Genomic DNA, 19,110 nt, shown 5'->3' on the forward strand with positions numbered 1-19,110 from the left:
TTTATTTCTGTGGGCCATCTGGGGCGGAGGGTCAGCTGATCAAAGTTGAGCATGGCTGGGCTTGACTCTAAGCTGCAGGTCAATACAAGTCTGCCTTTATCTCTCTCTTGTCCTCCTTGGATCACTGGGCTGGCTGGGGGCACACTCTTNTTGAGAGAGAGAGACAGAGCGGGAGCAGAGGAGGGGCAGACAGAGGGACGCACAGAATCTGTAGCAAGCTTCAGCCTCTGAGCTGTCAACCCACAGCCCGAGGCAGGGCTTGAACCCAGGAACTGGGGGATCAAGACCTGAACTGAAGTCAGATGCTTATCTGAGTGAGCCACCTAGGTGCCTCAGTTGGGGGCACATTCTTATCTCAATGATAAAAGAGCAAGAAAGCAAGTCAAGCCCACCTTAACCCTCTGCTTTCATTGTGTCTGCTGACACGCCATTGGCCAGAGAAAGTCACATGGTTAAACATGAGGTCAAAGGACAGGAAATTCCACCCTGCTTCGGCTGGAGGAACCCCCCAAATTCACAAGGCATGGCATGGAGAGGGAGAGGGGAAAATTGACTAAAATCTATTCTCTAATTCATAAAGACTTTGCACAGATCTGTCATCTATAGAAGCCAAAATGATAGTGACAGTTCTTTCAACTGGCCTTAATATAGTTAATACCATTAAAGATTATTCAAGGGATTTCCTATGCAATAAATATTGCCTCAGGTCTATACCTTCCTTCCTTCTTTCCTTTCTTCTTTCTTTCCTTCCTTCCTCCCTCCCTCTATCCCTTCCTTCCTTCCTTTTTTTCCTTAAACTTTGACTAGAAAAAAAGAGTAAAAGTTCAAATCAGTATTCTGTCCTCAGTCACATCTAAAATGTGTTACTGACAGTGATTATTACATAAGTTTGTCTCTCTCAAATATCTAAGATAATAAGCTATAACAGTCTAGCAATGATTTAAAATACTAATATATATACATATATGTGTATATATGTATATATATGATTCCACCCATCAAAATGTTTTATTAAAATAATAATAATTTGTTTTAGTCAATGTGCTGTCATTGAGATTTTTAAGTGGGATTACCTTGCTTAATAATATATTCTAAAAATCTTGCAATCTTCAGAAACTCTGACACAGAATTCTTATATATAGCAGCCTTTTTCTCTGCCTGAGAACTGAGCCACATGCTTTAGAGAACATGCCTTAGGTATCTGGCAACATGGTGTGTCTAATGCTGAAGCCCAGAATCAAAGACTTGCCCATTTGATCACAGGCTCCCAGAAGAACTGCAAGCCTTCCTAGCAGAATAGAACCTTTATCAATAGTCTTAGGGCACAAAAGCCCACAAGGGCACATGCTGTCTGCAGGCCTATAGATCCCAAAATAAGGTGATGGACAGGGGCTGAGATCTCAATGTTCTTAGTACTTGCTCCCAAAAGTATCATTCTGGGAGGCCAAGAATTTTTCCCTGAAGACTATCTCCCTCTCTTGGGAAATTCAGGAGTAAGGAATAAGGGTCTAATACATGTCTAGAGATGAGTCTTTAGCCATAATCAGAGATACAAACAATAACCCAAAAAGTAGTAATCACAATATTAATTATAGTGTCATATAAGAAAGAGTCTGAGTATCCATTACATAGTCAGGATCCACAAAACAGAGTATAAAGAGGATAGAAGCTGAGAGACAATAGTTTTATAACTGACCATATGAAAATGGTTACATTTTTGGTGTATATAAATGATGGTATATTATGCAGTTTTAGAAATGTTTTGAGGAACGCTTCCAAGCTTTGGAAAGTCCCTCAGTATAATATGAAATTAAAAAAAAAAGACTACAGATGTGTCTAATAAAATGTTCAATATACATACTACATTGAGATAGCCCTGCAAAGAAAAACAAACATATTAATAAAAAATATGTTTAGATGCTGGTATTATGAATTATAAAGATTATCTTTCATATTTTGTGTACATTCAAATAGTTATAGTTATAGACAATCTATAAGCATATACATTATTAATAAGTAATAGCACAAATTACCTAAATACAATGTGTGCATTTAACTTATTCAAGCAAAAACGCTGTTAAGTCTTAGTAATGGAATTCTCCTTTTTTTCCCCTTAATATTCCTTCATTGTAGTTGTAGATTCAGTGACATTGGAGGACTTCTCTTTACAGATTCGATTCAATTCGGCATTTCTAACTTTAAGTTCTGTAAAAATCTAGTATTATAACTATGCTCATGAGAAAGCTTTTTAGACAATATTTCAGACAATATTCTATGCGGTGGATACAGTGATCATACACAATGCACAATCATTGTTGTCCATATAATGGAAAAAAGAGATTAAGCAAAAAATAACAAGGTAACTATGTCACACAAATTATAATTGTAATAGGTGCAGTGGGGAATGTTGTGTAGACTGGAAAATGAAGCAAGGATTCTGGCTAAGGGAGATTGATGCCGAGACCTGATGTATTTGAACTTGAGAGTCATCAACATAAAAACTGTATACATTCATTACTTTATTACAGAAGTAAATTACCTTGGAAAAGAACATATGTAGGGTGAGATAAGGAGAGCAAGGATTGAGTACAAACGAACTCCAGCCCATAAGGCAAAAAATGAAGACATAGGAACAGATCAGGAATTAATTAGGGAGGAAATCATGTGGTGTCACGGAAAACAAGAAGGGTCAAAACAATGTCATAAGTCATTGAGATGCCAAGTAAAATGAGAACTGAAAAGTTTTCATTAGGATCCAATTAGAAAGAAAATTAGTAAAATTTTAAGAGCCTATAGCAACCCTGTTATGTAAACCTTGGGAGATATTTATTGTTGTTTGTTTCTAATATAATCATTTTCTTCATTTTTATATCCAATTTATCTAGAGGTTTGTTTGTTCTTCATGAACTATTTTTAATTTTAGTTGAGCCCTGTCAATAACCTGAAGGGTACTTAAAACTTTTACTTCCATCTGACATACAATCTTTCTGTTAAATGGATTTTCTAGGTACAAGACGTTTTGCTTATTATCTGCAGAAAATTGTCTTCAGAAATGTGCATATTACGGAAGGTGATCCTTTACTGAGAACCATACATGATCATGCATTGATAGACTTGTTTATCTTATATACCACAAAATTGAGTCTACTGGGTCTGTGTTATCCAGAATATCTCCTTTATGGAGATATTCATCCACTGTCTACAATATGATGAAAAGTTTCCCTCTGATCCTGCATCTTAGCCTTCATTGCTCTCTTCCTTTTGTTTGTATGTACTGACAACAGATGGATTTTAAAGTTAAACAACGTTGGGAATCCACCACTTACTATATCTCCCTGCTGTAGACTCCTAAACGTCAAATAATAAAGACTAGAGTTCTATAAGGAAATTTCTTTTATGTACTTTGCTGAATTTATCAAATTGAGGAAAGAGCCATTGGTTGGTATAGTTGATACAAGTTGAATGTTTTTTAAGCAATATTTACACCCAACCGGGGGCTCAAACTCACAACCCTGAGATCAAGAGTCACACGCTCTCCTGACTAAGCCAGCCAGGCATCCCAAAGCTGCACTTTTTAATTACAAGTAAGCAATCCACTTATAATTCATTAGCTTCCATTCATCAACCACACACAGAAATAAAAATTAGTTTCACTCTATTTCCTGTCAGGATGCGCTACTTCTCACTCCTTCTCAAATCTTTCTGAACTCTAATTGCTGGCTAGTACACACACCCTCTGCTCAATTCTGTGCTGGAGGATTTTATTCTGCTTCTTTTGCAGTGCTAGAGGGCTTTCTCGGCTGATCCCAGACAAGGCTTCAAAGTCCACCTTGTTAAACACGATGCTAGAAGCCTGGCTTCTCCCAAGAAAATGGAACTGAGTGTCTCACTTCTCACAGATCCACAACTGTAAAGTGAGATCTCACTGTCCCACTCTTCACCCCTAACCTAGGATTTAGTTCCACCGGAAAAAGAAATCTCTTTATTCATCTCAAAAATCTTTGGACTCTCAACACAGGGGGAGTTTTCTTTTGTCTAGAAGGAGGAGGAAAGTTATTTTGTCTCACAATTGAAAGTTGCTTTTAGAATTCTGGAACAAATTCTCTGATGAAGTTATTCTTTACAGAGGACAATTTCTAAAGCACTGAATATTTTTCTTTTAACTTTCAAAGCAGAGAGTGATCAGGTAGAATATGTAGGCAGGGAAAAGCGGATCACTTAATACTTAATACGTAATACTTAGTACTTAATACATCACCTTCACACATATTATCTTCTTAAATTTAGATTAGAAATGAGCAGGGCCACTCTGTTGCTTATTTTAAAATGAAAAATTATTATTAAATTTAAAACCAGTCTTTATAAAATTGAAACTAAAATTCTCTTGAGTGAGGATAATCTTTTCTCCAAAATTTATTCATTTTTTTTATCTATGAAGGATTTGTATGAAATTCTAGTAAGGATGATTTTTTTTCTAAACTTAAACATTCTTCTATCAAAATTTAGTCAATTAGAATTTGTCATGATTGTGTGTATTTTTATTATTTATTCTATTGGAAAAAAATTATTATCCTTAATATTTCTTTACCCTTTCTGAAGATTATTTTTGTCATGTCTCCATTTCACTTATTAAATATGGGAAGAATAAACAATGAAACATAATGTCAGTATAGTATGTTTAATTAAAAAAATAATGCCATTAACTTATTAAACTATCTTTAGCTCAAAACATGGTATTTATGTCACAGGATGACTTTCTATTATTTTTCCTTCAATGTAGAAACACAAACTTTAAATTTTATTTTAAGTTAATATGTATCTTAGTATAGACAAAACAAGGGAAGAAGAATTAAGGCAGATTTCAGTTACATTTAACTAAACTATTAAGCTGAAGAAAGTTCCTCTGACCTCTGAAATAAACTGAAGCATTGTTAGGTTTAAACCAGCCTCTTTTCTTTTTCTTTAAAAGATGATTAGCAAAATATTTTTGCCCACAATTTAAATTCCTAAAAAAATATATTTTAATTATGTTATTTTTAAATTAGTCATATCTGACACGAAGCGGCACACTGCTAGTTATATTTCCTTTAATAAACTGAATGATAAAACATGCCATTTATTTTGGTAAGTAAACTTAGAAATAAGGAATATGAACCTTTGAAAATCCCAAGCTTGCACTAATCTAAATGCATTCATGATATTTACAAATATTCCAAAGAGAATATGCAGACAAAATTCCAAGTTTTTTTAATTTGAAGCATGATAATAATTCACCATTTCTGATCCACTGAAACATCATTTTCATATCATTCCATTAAAATTTTATTTATCATACGGCAAAACTTAAGCTGAAGGCATTAAATCAGAATAAAACTTGTCAAAGATTTTGTAAATGGTCCTTTATCTTATATTTTTATTTTAAGGAGAGTGTTGCAAAAAGTAATTTGGAATTATGACCTCTGAGTAATAAATTATTACTTAAGTAAGGGACAGGTATGTTGTGGTTGGCCATTTCTCTCTATCAAAGATAGTGTATTTGCACAGCACTTTTCCCTTTACAATGTGATTTGATGTGCCTAACCTCACCTGCTCCTCAAATGGATCTGATGATGTAGGCGGGAAATATAGAACATTCTGCCAGCAGGGAAACTGAAATGTGGTGAAGTTAAGAGGATGGGCAAAGATTACAATACATCAGCAGATGACAGAGCCTGAAACTGCACTATCAGATGTCCCCGCTTAAAGAGAGTGGCTGTCCACAAAAGGCACTGTTTCTCAAAGAAGTCTGCACTTTGTATATATAGTTCATTGTGCAGTGGCCCCCCATGCATTGGGGAACTTTTCACATTACCAGTGCCTGCCACTAAATGCCAGTACTTCTACTTACATTTACCAGGCAACCAAACATTACCCACAATTTCCAAATGTTCTTTGGTGCACATTTCAGTTCCAAGTGATAACCACTGCTAAACTGTAGAGTGGTGTGTTCCAAACCAGTGAAGTTCACTTGACTGAACAGACAAAAATAGGGCTGTATGGCATACAAAAGCAAACTGAAGGAAGTTGGAGGGGTCTGTTGGGTTTGATGGAAAAAGTAGTTTTCTTTCTTTTCCTTATGCATTTTTGATAAATACAGATAAAATATGGTACCAAAGAATATATTAAATATAAAATTGGCATTCAACTTATATATCACAGTTTTGCAAGTTATTTGAATGAGATCTTAAACTTGCTTTTATGAGGATATTTTATACCCAACTATGCTTGAAATAACTGCACAATTTTGGAACACATATTTTTCCTGATTTACTCTAAATTTTCAGTAATCAACACCAATGAAGACTTTGTAAGTGGTAGCACATGGTAGTACAGTATTATTTTGTCTCCAATTGGCGGACTCTTCCCTCCTGTCATTAGATGGAATTTAGTGGAATTATATTTCGACAATGGATCATTTCCCCAAATATAACATATCTTCCTCTTCTTTCATTCCACAAACAAAATGTTGAAAATGTTGATATAGTAAGTGAAAGAATTCTAAATTCTACATTTTTCACATTGAGAATCTCAAAATAGTAGAAAAGCATGTCACCAACACATACAAAAATAACTCTACTATGATTCAAATTATAACAAGCATAAAAATTACTGGTAAACAACTTTAACTTCCTTATTTTCAAAATGAAAAGGTTGTCCTAATTTCAGAACCCCTTTCCAATACAGATTAATGTCTTTTCTAGTGGTTCTTTACTGTCACCTTAGTTTCATGTGTACAGAGGGGTCAAATAAGATATATATTTTTAAAATATCTCTTATATTTTGAAACTCAATACACATTCAGGAAAACCCATGAAACATGTATATAAAATTTACTACATAACTATAAAGTGGATATCTGTATAACTATTGCCAGGTCAAGAAATAGAACACTTCTACTAAGAGATACAGAGTGGTCTCTCCCTCTTGCTGCAGGACATAATCACACCATCATTACTTTTTCTTGTGCCCATCCATGAATACTTTCTAAACTAAAAATTAGATCAGTCTCTGTCTCTCTATCTCTGTTTCTCTCTCTGCATCTCTATCTCTATCTGTGTATGTGTGGAGGGGGTGGGGGGTTAGTTTCACTTTCAATTCAGATTGTTCATCCATTTGGTGTTCAAAAATTAATTTAAGCCATTACTCTTTCTGATATCCAAGGTTTTTTTTCATAAATTGGCTAGTGGAACCCCAAGCTGATTTCTATGTTTTTTTGACAAGCCCCCATCAGTCTTGGAGCAATATTATTTCAAGCCGCCCCCCCCTTTTTTTAAGCCAGAAACTATTCTTTGACAAATTTGCAAGATTAACCATTCACACGTATTAGTCCCCTCTAATGGCTAAACTTCCATCAAAACTTTTCCTTTGGTGTCTAATAGTGACTCTTGAATAATCTATTTCCCATGGAAGGGGGGAGATTATAGAAAGTTAGGGCACCTAGGTGGTTTGGTCTGTTAAGCTTCTGACTCTTGGTTTCAGCTCAGGTCATGATCTCACAGCTGGTGGGCTCCAGCCTAGAGTCAGGCTCTGCAGACAGTGCAGAGCCTGCTTGTGATTCTCTCTCCCCTCTCTCTTCCCCTCCCCTGTTTGCTCTCTCTGTCCCTCTCTCAAAATTAATAAATAAACTTAAATATATGTATATATATGTGTATATATATATATAATATATATATAAATAAAGTTGAATGGTCAAGGCTTGTATTGTTTTACATTAACAATTGCATCATTGAAAATGGAATTGAGACCTAGAGGCAAACTTTGATATAGAAGAACTTCCTTTCCATTCCAGTGATCAATTTACTGCCTCACAGTTCCAAATCCATTCTTCATAGTGTGCTCTGCAAAAATGGCCCTGGCCCATTCAATATTTCTCCTTTTCCAGCTGGCAAGATGTTTATATTTGTCAGTAGAAAGCACTGGAGAGATACTGGACTGGACAAGGAAAAGCTTATGTTTGCTTTTGAGTTTCTTCTTTTCCTGGTTCCCGTGTGCTCCCTTCACTAGCCTGCTCCAGCACACATTTCTCAGTTCTGATTCCTCAGTGAATGGCTCTTCCAGAAACAGGCGCCTGCAGCATGGTAGGCTGCCTGCAGCGTCTCCAGGCAACCCCTCGGAAGGCTTCACAGCACAATGCTGTCTGCAAGGCAGATCCCAGAGACGTTTCTGGGCCTCCCTTTTGACTTTATAGCAAGTTCTGAAGCATAACGCCTCTCTGAGGGCAGCTTTCCCAGGTACCCCAGAGGGCAGATTTACAACAAGTTCTGCCAGTGAGGCACCATAAAAATTCTCTGTCATCAGTGAGCCACATCTGTTGCCTTTTCCAGCAGGGTTGGTATCTTAGTCTTGCCTTGGTGTCTGTGGGGGGGGGGGGGGGGGGGTGGGAAGGGAGGAACTGTCCTTTGAGTACTCTATCACAACCCTAGAAATGATGACTGCTCCTTATACATATTCTTCATATTCTTTTATATTCTTTAGGTATCTTTATTTCTTCACTACCAATTCCCCCATCACTTCAATCCTCTGTTATTGTGAAAAATTATTTATATTAAACTTTCCCTATTCAAATTACAGTGTGGTTTCTCTTTCCTGAATAGATTCAGACTGACACAGAATTGATACCAAGAGTGGATCTAGGAGCTAGAACTGTCAAGATGGGATTTTGCCATTGGTTTGGTCCTGCCCTTGGACTTGAGTACAGTTCTGACCTCCTCACCAATAACAGATGAGATGCTAGTAATCCATGACATGTAGAAGCATCACAACTAACTAGGCTATCCCTTGTGATGGCATGTGATGAAGCACTAACTAAAGCATACTGCATTGGGAATCAAAGGAAATCAGGATTGCACTTGAGAATTATCACAGGAATGATGACCATGGTACAAGATGAGTTCTTTTGAGAACACTTGAGGGTTAGAGAAAGAAAATGACATCTCTCAGCTCAAGTCATTTCCTGATAACCTTAAAGCTTCTATGACAGCCTTAAAAAAATCTCTTAATTTTTGTAGTCACATGGTCTATGTTGCCAGAAACCAAATGCAAAATTGTGTGCTGCTAGATTACAACAATTGAATTCACAGTCTCACCAAGCTTTACATGTAAAAATTGGTCACTGAACCTTATGATAGGCAAACGCCTTATATGGTTACTTTTGTGTCAACCTAGAGGGTGTTTTGGGATGAGATTTACATTTAAATTAATAGATTTTGAGTAGAGCAGATTACCTTCCGTAATTTGGGTGAGCTTCCTCTGCTCATCTGAAGGGCTTTCTTGAGCAAAATGGAATTCTGCAGATGGCCTTTGGACTTGAGTTGCATCATCAGCTCCTTCCTGGTTCCTCAGCCTGCCAACTCAACCTGCAGACTTTACTTGCCAGCCTCCATTATCGTGAGTCAGTTCCTTAAAATAAATTCCTTCATTAAATATAAATATCAATAATATAAACATAGGTATATATATAGGTTAAGTTAGAGACAGAGATACTGCTTCTGTTTCTTTAGAGAATTCTGACACATGAGGGACATTCAGTTTCCTGGAGACCCATCACAATCTCTTTTTAGTTCTACTGAACCCATAACTGGTGACATATTTCAGCATGCTCCAAGAAGACAAGTCCATGCTACATTTCTAGAAGAAATAACTTAGACACTGTCCAAATTGCAAGATTTATTTGCAATATATATTGACAGAAACCTGGGGACCCTGTGTGGTGGTGAATCTAAGGGAGTCAGACCAAGAGGTGAGAAATGTGACAGTAATTCATGCCAAATTATTTGATGTGGGTCAACTTGCAGAAATTCCAGCTTTAATGTCCCAGCTGGTAGCTAACTTGCTTGAGTGATGGAAATGTGGATTCAAAGTTATCTTATATTTAATGAGGTTGAAGTGCCTGAGCTTTCTTAGCATGCTATGGAGAAATGAATAAAACAATTGCCTCATTAAACCTCAGCTTCTCAGAAGTAACTCTTGATTGAAAGCCTATACATCGTTTGTTATTGCAGCCACATAGTCAATACACAAGCTTACAGAGTGCTTCCTTATTACCTAATTTGTTCCAAGCATTCATTTCCACTTTGAATAATCCTTCCCTAGGTGCTCATTTTGGTATTTCTTAGCAAAACACACTATATTCTTCCATATCTCTGAGGGATTTTAACTGTTCTATTAACTGGCACATTTATCGATGTCTGAAGATTCATTGATCTGCACTGAAGAAGACTTATCAACTTCTGAATTAATGCCAAATTTGCATCATTTGGAATTTAATGAATTTTATAATAATATTATTCTGACACGATACCTTTTTATTTGATTCATAGTCCAGAATACGGTGTTGAAGATTTCCTTGGTGGATAATGACATGAGACATCCTCTCCTTTTGTCAGTCATTTTTTTTTAATGTTTTATTTATTTTTGAGAGAGAGATAGAGACAGCATGAGCAGGGGAAGGTCAGAGAGAGAGGGAGACGCAGAATCTGAAGACAGGCTCCAGGCTCAGAGCTCGTTGTTAACACAGAGCCCAACTCAGGGCTTAAACTCATGGACAGTGAGATCATGACCTGAGCCGAAGTCAGACGCTTAACCAACTGAGCCACTCAGGCGCCCCCAGTCATCTTGGTTTTAACTATTAATAATGTCACTTTTTCACTTGCTTGTTAAGCTCTGATACTTTTACTTACCAATGCTTAAGAAAGATATGTATTTATTACCTATTTTAATTTATAAATACTTTAAAGTGTTTAATTCTTTTCTTGCATAAAATGATTTATTTGTAGTAATATGGTGTCAGAGTTTGCTTTGTCCCATTCTTTTATTTGAAAACTTTTCCATGTAAGTAAATCATTTGGGCTGAGAGAACAAAGTCTCACAGGGCATACAAATTCATTTTGAATAATTCATACTAGTTGCTGAATTTGTAACAAAATTTTTGGAAGGAACATTATGTCTACCCTGGAAATCTGATGACTTTTCACATTTAAATTAAAAGATTTGCCAATTAACAAGACAAACTAAGGTGTATGTGAGAGGAATATGTGGTTAAATGTTAAACACTTAAGAAGAATGTAGACTTTATTGCTTTAGAAATATTCAAAACTAACTTACCCATGTTCTTAAAAATACTTCTAAAAATCATATCAAATTATGTATACAATAAGGAGAAAAATGTCATTCAATATGAATTTCATTAACATAATAATTAAAGTCCAAACATTTTCTGACATATAAATAAAAGGTATACTCATGTATGATACAACCCTAAAAAATATTTTTTAGAGCCATAAAAGCAAAGGGGCGCCCAGGTGGCTCAGTTAAGCGTCTGACTTCGGCTCATGTCATGATCTCATGGTCCGTGGGTTCAAGCCCCGCATCGGGCTCTGTGCTGACAGTTAGCTCAGAGCCGGGAGGCTGCTTCAGATTCTGTGTCTGCTTCTCTCTCTGATCCTCCCCTGCTCACGCTGTTTCTCTCTCTATCTCAGAAATAAATAAAACATTTAAAAAAATTTTTAAGAAGCAAACACTTCCCTGAATTTAATGAATTTCATTAATATTCAATAAAATATGTTTTATTTCTACTATAAGTCATTACAAAGTTTTATTAAAAACCATGACATAGAGAGAGGAGGTAAGATGGCGGAAAGTTAGGGAGCTCCACGCATTCGCTCGCACCCATCTCTCAAACAGAGAAGGCCTGAAGCCATAGACACTGAGCCGTAGGAGTTTGGGAAGAGAAAGAGACAGAGTACACTGGGAAGGCAACCTCGTAAGTGCGTGAGTGCGAACCCGGGAAGATAAAAGCGGGCCAGGACCAGAGACACTGAGGGAGGGTAGGGAGCCCCCCCTCCCGGGGAGCTGCGGTGAGTTGAGGGGTAAAGAGTGAATGAAACTGCTCACAGAACTGTCCCTGGAGAAGAGAAAAACCTTGGTTCAGTCGGAGAGTGTTCTTAGTTCTAGCTGGGATGCTGACCTTGAACTGGGTTTCCCCGGTTGGCGCCCTGAGAAACTGCTCCGCTGCTCTCCCGGCTCCATCGCTGGCGGCGGCGGGAAGCCAGCGACCCGAGGCTGCGCCGCCGCTCCCCGTCAGCAACCTGCGGGACTGTGTTTCCGGCAGTATCAATAAAGTGTGCAGACTGAGACCTGGAAACGAGGCGGGGCTTGGGACACAGAAAACGGCCCAACTTGGCTGCTCCCGCGGCATGAGGAGATCGGACCCAAAAGAGTGATTTGCAACGCGCCTGGCTCGAGAAGGGACTGGCGCGCCGCCATTTTTCTCCCCACAACCACCAAGGCGGGGCCTCAGGGAGCAGCCAAGCAGCCAGCAGACCACAGTGCAGGCTAAGACCCGCCTACACCAAGCCACGCCCATCCCCACTAGAGAGCTGCTTTTTTTTTTTTTTTAACCAGAGCCCAGGCAAGACCAACATGGATGCACTGATGTGACTAACTCTAGATCAATTCTTTCTATTCAGATATATTTTCCTTTGTGCCATTCGTATCCCTCCCCTCTGCCGACTGGGCACTCTTGTCATTGGTTTGCTTTAACAGTCACATTTAATCCATTCTCTAGATGTACATTCTACACCTCCACCTCTACCTTTCTTTCTCTCTCTGGAATAATCAAACTATATAGTTTCTCTGAGTAACATTATCTTTGTGTTTTTCTCCTTGCCTCTTACCATATTCTCCTCTTTCTCTATCTGAATTAAGCCTCTTAGTCTCTCTGCCTGATCACTGTCCAGTTTCGCTTCCTCCCCGCTCTATCATTTCTCTCTTTGTATGTGCTCTTCCAAGAGCACTGCATATACCCGGCTTTTTTTTTTTTCTTAGTGTCCTATTATTGTAAAGATTCCCTTAAAAGGCAATATAGACATTGTGCAACTTTCTGAATAGTGACACAAAAATGACTGCAGCATAGCAAAGATGATACTCTCTGGTCTAGCAAAATCCTTCTTGTCAGTACATTTGGGTGATATCTTAGTGAAAGTTATGCTAAGATGCTGAAACTGGTCCTGCTGTTTCTCTGCATCCACCTCACTTACACAAAGACTTTGCAACCTTGGCTAATTAACTCACGATCACAGTCTAACCTACAGAAGATGTTTGTGTAAGTGCCAGATCTTCCCATACACCCTGCTCTTTATTTGTAGCTGGGAATTCTGGTTTTATGCTTTTAGACTGTCCTTTGTCCTTTGAGGTTTTTTCTTTTCTCTTTTCTTTTCTTCTTTCTTATTTTTATTTTTATTATTTGTTTTTCCTCCTTCCTCCTTTTTTTCCTTCCTTCTTTTTTTTTCTCTCTTTTTCTTTTTCCCTTTTGGTTTGAGTGTTTGTTGGATTTGTTGGTGTCTTAATGTTCCTTTGTTCCCTGTGTGTTTGTCTGTCTGTTTTCTTTTCCAGGGCTACCTCAAGAAACAAGCCAAAGCACACATGGTGGAGAATCCCAAATACCACTACGAGTAGGGAAATAAAATAACCAGTCTCAACAAGAGAGACCAAGAGACGCCTTTCAAAGAAAACTTCCTGAATGGACAGGCCTTGGACAGTCAAAGAGCTTTCTTTCATACAGCAGTACTCACAGGTGCAGAGTGCATAACAAGTTTTTAAAACTAACAAGAGACAGAAAGCTAGCCAAAATGATGAAACAGAAGAACTCTCCTCTAAAGAAACTCCAGGAAAAAATGACAGCTAAAGAACTGCTCAAAACAGATATAAGCAACAAAACTAAACAAGAATTTAGAAAAATAGTCATAAAATTAATCACTGGGCTTGAAAAAGGCATGGGAGACATCAGAGAAACTATTGCTAGAAAGACTATGAAACTTAAAAATAGTTGTGATGAATTAAAAAAATGCTATAAATGAGATGCATAATAAAATGGAGGCATCCAATGCACGGATTGAAGAGGAAGAGAGGAGAACAGGTGAATTAGAAGACACAATTATAGGAAAAGAGGAAGCCAAGAGAAAGAGAGGTAAACTGATCCAGGAACACGAAAGGAGAGTTCAAGAGCTGAGTGATATGATCAAACGGAACATTATCCATATCATAGGAATTCCAGAGGAGGAAGAAAGAGGGAAAGGTGCTAAAGGAGTCCTTGAACAAATTATAACAGAGAACTTACTCAATCTGGGGAAAGAAGTAGACATTGAAATCCCAAGAGGCACAGAGAACTCCCCTCAGACGTAACTTGAATCGATCTTCTGCATGACATATCATAGTGAAACTGGCAAAATATAAGGACAAAGAGAGAATTCTGAAAGCAGCTAGGGATAAAAGGGCCCTAACATACAAAGGGAAACCTATCNAAGAGAGGAGAACAGGTGAATTAGAAGACACAATTATAGGAAAAGAGGAAGCCAAGAGAAAGAGAGGTAAACTGATCCAGGAACACGAAAGGAGAGTTCAAGAGCTGAGTGATATGATCAAACGGAACATTATCCATATCATAGGAATTCCAGAGGAGGAAGAAAGAGGGAAAGGTGCTAAAGGAGTCCTTGAACAAATTATAACAGAGAACTTACTCANGAAAATTGAAAGAATTAGTCACCACGAAAGCAGCCCCACAAAAAATCCTGAGGGGGACTCTATGAGGGAAATGTTGCAAGGAATGCAAGGTACCAGAGACACCACTACAAGCATGATTCCTACAAAGAACACAATGACTCTAAACCTATATTTTTCAGTAATAACACTGAATGTAAATGGGNTTGACAGATATATTTAGAACTCTACATCCTGAGGCAATAGAATTCACTTTCTTCTCAAGTGCACATGGCATTCTCCAAGATAGATCACATACTGGGACATGAAGCAGCCCTCAATAAATATAAAAGAATTGAGATCATACCATGCACACTTTCAGATCACAATTGCTATGAAACTTGAAATCAACCAGAGGAAAAAGTCTTGAAAACCTACAAAAACATGGAGGTTAAAGTACACCCTACTAAGGAATGAATGGGCCAATCAGGCAATTAGAGAAGAAATTTAAAAATAAATGGAAACAAAGGAAAATGAAAATACAACAATCCAAACTCTATGGGATGCGGCAAAGGCAGTCGTAAGAGGAAAGTACATTGCTCTCCAGGCCTATTTCAAGAAAATAGAAAAAGTGCAAGTACAAAATCTAACAGCTCACCTAAAGGAACTAAGAGAGCAAGAAGAGCACCCCAAACCTAGTAGGAGAAGAGAAATAATATAAATCAGGGCAGAAATAAACAATATAGAAACCAAAAGAACAGTTGACAGATCAATGAAACCAAGAGGTGGTTTTTTGAAAAAAGAAACAAAAGTGACAAATCTCTAGCAAGTCTTCTCAAAAAGAAAAGAAAGAGCACTGAAAGAGACAAAATCATGAATGAAAATGGGCTTATCACAACCAGTCCCTCAGAAATACAGCAATCATCGGGGAATACTATGAAAAATTATATGCCAACAAACTGGACAACTTAGAAGAAATAGACAAATTCCTAAACACACACTCACTACCAAATTTCACATGGGAAGAGATAGAAAATCTGAACAGACCCATAGCTAGTGAAGAAGTTGAATCAGTTATCCAAATTCTCCCAATAAATATAAGCCCTGGGCCAGATGGCTTCCCTAGGGAATTCTATCAGACATTTAAAACAGAGTTAATATCCATTCTTCTCAAACTATTCCAAAGAAAAATATTGAAGGAAAACTTCTGACCTCATTCTATAAAGTCAGCATCACTTTGATTCTCAAGCTAGAAAAAGACCAAGCAAAAAAGAGAACTACAGGCCAATATCCTTGATGAATATTGATGCAAAAATCCTCAACAAGATACTTGCAAATTGAATCCAACAGCACATAAAAAGAATTATCCACCATGATCAAGTGGGATTCATTCCTGGGTTACAGGGCTGGTTCAATATTTGCAAATCAATGAATGTGATACATCACATTAAAAAAGAAAAGATAAAAACTATATGATCCTGTCAATAGATGCAGAAAATGCATTTGACAAAATATAGCATCATTTCTTAATAAAGACCCTTGAGAAAGTCGGGATAGAAGAAACTTATTTAAACATCATAAAAGCCGTTTATGAGAAGCCCTCAGATAACATCATCCTCAACGGGGAAAAACTGAGAGCTTTCCCCCTGAAATCAGGAACACGACAGGGATGTCCACTCTCACCACTGTTGTTTAACATAGTGCTGGAAGTCCTAGCATCAGCCATCAGACAACAAAAGGAAATAAAAGGCATCAGAATTGGCAAAGAAGAAGTCAAACTTTCACTTTTCTCAGACGACATGATACTCTACATAGAAAACTAACAGACTCCACCAGAAGCCTACTAGAACTTACCCTAGAATTCAGCAAAGTTGCAGGGTACAAAATCAATGTACAGAGATCAGTTGCATTTTTATACACCAATAATGAAGCAACAGAAAGAGAAATCAAGAAACTGATCCCATTCACAGTAGCATGAAAAACCATAAAATACCTAGGAATAAATCTAACCAAACATATAGGAGATCTATATGATGAAAACTGTAGAAAACTTATTAAGGAAATTGAAGACGACACAAAGAAATGGAAAAATATTCCATGCTCATGGATTGGAAGAATAAATATTGTTAAAATGTCTTTAATACCCAAAGCAATATACACATTTAATGCAATCCCAATCAAAATTGCACCAGCATTCTTCTCAAAACTAGAACAAACTATCCTAAAATTTGTATGGAACCACAAGACTCCAAGTAGCCAAAGTGTAATTGAAGAAAAAAACCAAAATGGGAGGCATCATCATCCCAGACTTTAGCCTCTACTACAAAACTGTCATTATCAAGACGGTATGATATTGGCACAAAAACAGACACATAGACCAATGAAATAGAACAGAGAACTCAGAATTGGACCCACAAATGTAGGGCCAACTAATCTTTGACAAAGCAGGAAAGAATATCCAATGGAAAAAGACAGCCTCTTTAACAGATGGTGCTGGGAGAACTGGACAGCAACATGCAGAACAATGAAACTAGTTCACTTTCTCACACCATAGACAAAAATAAACTCAAAATGGATAAAGGACCTGAATGTGAGACAGGAAACCATCAAAACCCTAGAGAAGAAAGCAGGAAACAACCTCCTTGACCTCCACCACAGCAATGTCTTACTTGACACATCCCTAAAGGCAAAGGGATCAAGAGCAAAAGTGAGCTGGGACCTCATCAGATAAAAAGCTTCTGCATGGCAAAGGAAACAATCAATAAAACTAATAGGCAATTGACAGAATGGGAAAAGATAGTTGCAAATGACATATCAGATAAAGAGCTAGTATCCAAAATCTCTAAGGAACTCACCAAACTCCATACCCGAAAGAAAAAAAAATAATCCAGTGAAGAAACGGGCAGAAGACATGAACAGTCACTTCTCTGAAGAGGACATCCAGATGGCCAGCAGACACATGAAACGATGTTCAGCATCCCTCATCATCAGGGAAATACAAACCAAAACCACACTGAGATACCACCTTACGCTGGTCAGAGTGGCTAAAATGAACAAATCAGGAGACTATAGATGCTGGTGAGGATGTGGAGAAATGGGCACCCTCCTACACTGTTGGTAGGAATGAAAACTGGTGCAGCCCCTCTGGAAAGCAGTGTGGAGGTTCCTCAAAAAATTAACAATAGAACTTCCCAATGACCCAGCAATAGCACTGCTAGGAATTTACCCAAGGGATACAGGAGTGCTGATGCATAGGGTACATGTATCCCAATGTTCATAGCAGCACTTTCAACAATAGCCAAAACATGGAAAGAGCTTAAGTGTCCATCAACGGACGAATGGATCAAGAAGATGTGGTTCATCTATACCATGGAATACTACATGGCAATGAGAAAGAATGAAATCTGGCCATGTGTAGCAACATGGATGGAACTTGAGGGTGTTATGCTGAGTGAAATAAGTCAGGCAGAGAAGGACAGATACCACGTTTGCACATATAGGTGGATTAGGAGGAACTTAACGGAGGACCATGGGGGAGACGAAGAGGAAAAATAGTTGGGGAGAGGGAGAGAGGCAAACCATGAGAGACTCTTGAATGCTGAGAACAAACAGGGCTGATGGGGATGGGGGAGAGGGACAAGGGGGTGATGGCACGGAGGAGGGCACTTGTTGGGATGAGCACTGGGTGTTATATGGAAACCAACTTGACAATAAACTAAGAAAAAAAAAAACATGACTTAGTTTGGGGCATCTGGGTGGCTCAGTCAGATCTCATTGGTTCCCAGGTCAGGCTCTGTGCTGATCGCTTGGAGCCTGAAGCCTGCTTAAGATTCTGTGTCTCCTCTCTCTCTGCCCTTTCTCTGCTCTCTCTCTCTTTCTCTCTCTCAAATATAAATAAACATTAAAAAATTTTTAAAACCATGACTTAACTAATTATTTTTAGGTAATCAACAAAATAAACTCTAGAGATAGAATTATTTAATGTTAGATAATAATTATGAAATAAATGTATTTATAACAACATATATTTTATTTGTAGGACAAAAAATAGAAAATAATAATTTTAAAGAAAATAAAAACTGAAAAATTGCTGTCTGCCTTCAAGACAAAAGATTACCATAACAATAGTTTACGAGTCAATGAGTAATCAGGCTATCATTCAGATGTTTCAACAGGACGGTCAGAGGATGGGCTAACAATCTGTCAGTACCTGACATGCAGAAAGCCCTAAACATCAAAATCATAGTTGCTGGGATTAGGAATTTACAGAGGACACTGTATAAATAATACAACTCAAATATATAACATAATAACTTCTGTTAGATTTTTTAAAAAGTGCCTTCAGTTATTAATTACTATAAACATGTACAGTCATCAAGATCTAATGCCATGGGGTGCCTGGGTGGCTCAGTCGGTTAAGCGTCTGACTTTTGCTCATGTCATGATCTCACGGTCCGTGGGTTCGAGCCCCGCTTAGGGCTCTGTGCTGACAGCTAGCTCAGAACCTGGAGGCTGTTTCGGATTCTGTATCTCCCTCTCTCTCTGACCCTCCCCTGTTCACCCTGTCTTTCTCTCTCTGAGAAAGAAATAAAACAC

The 19,110-nt window shown here is 37.8% G+C and overlaps 1 long non-coding RNA gene across 1 annotated transcript in view; it reads right to left on the minus strand.

The window, feature by feature from the left end:
- Positions 1-12,242, minus strand: part of LOC144242393 (uncharacterized) — a 49,095-nt gene extending 36,853 nt beyond the window's left edge. Inside the window, exons 1-2 of the long non-coding RNA XR_013338407.1 lie at positions 12,005-12,242; positions 9,264-9,438 (exon numbers count right to left, since the gene is read on the minus strand). This is a non-coding gene — a long non-coding RNA (uncharacterized LOC144242393). The remainder of the gene's footprint in view (positions 1-9,263; positions 9,439-12,004) is intronic.
- Between the last annotated feature and the right edge of the window lie 6,868 nt (positions 12,243-19,110).

Source organism: Crocuta crocuta, unplaced genomic scaffold, assembly GCF_008692635.1.
Source record: "Crocuta crocuta isolate KB4526 unplaced genomic scaffold, BGI_CrCroc_1.0 scaffold220, whole genome shotgun sequence".
Taxonomy (NCBI): Eukaryota; Metazoa; Chordata; class Mammalia; order Carnivora; family Hyaenidae; genus Crocuta; species Crocuta crocuta.